General features: G+C 39.1%; 1 long non-coding RNA gene across 1 annotated transcript; it reads right to left on the reverse strand.

Moving 5' to 3' along the window:
• Positions 1-941: 941 nt before the first annotated feature.
• On the reverse strand, positions 942-1,641 carry LOC122160414. Its single transcript, XR_006168809.1, has 3 exons — positions 1,553-1,641; positions 1,269-1,385; positions 942-1,074 (listed from the first exon to the last, which is right to left on the reverse strand). It is a non-coding gene; the product is annotated as an uncharacterized LOC122160414 (long non-coding RNA).
• Between the last annotated feature and the right edge of the window lie 306 nt (positions 1,642-1,947).

The following is a 1,947-nucleotide window of genomic DNA, read 5'->3' on the forward strand; positions in this document are numbered from 1 at the left end:
CGAAGATAACTGATTTGAATCTCAAGGCATGCACAAAAAATTAGAGGCCAGTTACAGTCTGAAGCAGCGTTTGCAGTGTTGCTAGTGAAACACAACCCATTCCTTAGACATTACAGGGCATCACTTGAAAACAGCCAAGATATACTGCATCAGCTTAGCCATAAGAGAAGGGGGAAAAGAAAACGCAGCAAAATCCCACATTTAACAAATATGCAAGTTTTCAACTGTTTTCCAGGCTTCCTCCCCTCTCTGAAATAATCCTGACATACAACCAGAGAGATGTCTCTGTAACACCACTGTATTCATCCCACCAACCTTACTAACCAATACCTGGGAGCCTTGTAACTATTGCTCAAGGAACTCAACTTCTTTCCCCACTGCCTTTTCTTAGAGCTGAAAAAAGACAAGCTTCTATGACGTTGTTATTACTAAACCCAGAAACTTGAAAAAAGATGGAAATAGCCTGCTCAAATGTTTCAAAATGTTTAATCTCTGCCTACGATAAATCCATCAAACTCAGACATACTTTCTTCAAATAAAAAACAGCACCTAAGATGCATAATGTTATTGTAGGAACCAAAACCAAAGTTACTGATTTGCACCCTTCTCACAGACTGATCGTTTGTTTTCACAGCTTTCTCTTTGCCCTGAGATTTGGAGTACTTGGACAAGGAAGTCATACACATCTCTCTGAAATTCCTGCCGGCTTACAAAGGACTACCACTGCACGTATACGCAAATTCGGGTAGTGACTACAGTTGTCACTTTAGTAATATATGTCATGGAAGAAGACTGTTCAAGGCTACTAATATTCAATAGAAGGCAACGTACAAAGCCTGCTGAGTCACTAGGTAAGAAGTCAAAACATCTCTCTCTTCTAGAAGTAAGTCCTGCTTTAAGAAACTAATTCAAGGAAAAAACTTTTCTACTCTTACCTTGGAATGCGTAGGTTTTCCCAGCATTTCTAACACCATACGTAAAAACAAGGTGATTACATCCTTCTAGGAAGTCTAGCACTGGCTGCTTCACTGTACCTTCAAAGAATTCTTCTTGAGTTGCTTCAGGTCCAAACACCTGAACGTTACCAAGAAGCTGGTTAATCTCTTTAGATTGTTTAAGCAATCCTTACATACTTGTAGGAGTCAGATACACGCTTATAATCATACAGAGAATTCTTAAGAGAAACTTGTTTGTTCTACATTAAGTAACAGAAGACAAGCAACATCTTCCACAAATAACTTAGAGGCATTTAAAGAAAATTCATTTACTCGTGAAAAGGTGAATTTCTGTATTGCCTGTCCTGCAGTTTTCTCAATCGGTCGACTCCAGGAGCTCTTAGGGGGTTTCAGTATAACGCTTGTTGAGTCCTCAAGTGAAACACACCCCTATTAAAAGGAAGCACAAGTAATGCAGGCATCAAACGTGTTTTAAAAGATCATCATAAGGGGAAAAGTAAACAAGTATACATTAAGGGGTGTTTGTTTCCTTTTGTTTGGTAGTTTGCTTTTTTTGTTTGTTTGTTTTTAGTGTTAAGATTAAGTAAATGTCCTACCTGTGATCCATTTGCTCTTTCCAGTGCTGTAAAGGGCTTTATACGCAGGCAAACTTGTATGTGTCCCCTAGGCTCCAAACTAGACCTCTAAAATTGAAAGAGCTGGAAGTTACAAATCTGACTAGATCCTCTCTTTGATGATTAGCACATTTACACAGCATTCTTTTCATCAGCCTGTTGTAACAGACTCATTTGATGACACGGGAAGCACGAATATTTCACTCTGTTTTCACAAGTGCTTTGGCCCCTGCTAAACTTCCTTGTGAGAGCCTGGAGTTTCAAAACAAATAATACTGCAGTACACTCATGTTTTAATATCTTCCATGCTTACCAGTCCTGGTCTTTCACATAGCTCCATGCTGGCAACATAGGATGGTCTGGAAAGTTTATCTTTG

Source organism: Centrocercus urophasianus, unplaced genomic scaffold (genome assembly GCF_019232065.1).
Source record: "Centrocercus urophasianus isolate 14NV4802_14NV808 unplaced genomic scaffold, USGS_Curo_1.0 seq_17, whole genome shotgun sequence".
Lineage (NCBI taxonomy): Eukaryota > Metazoa > Chordata > Aves > Galliformes > Phasianidae > Centrocercus > Centrocercus urophasianus.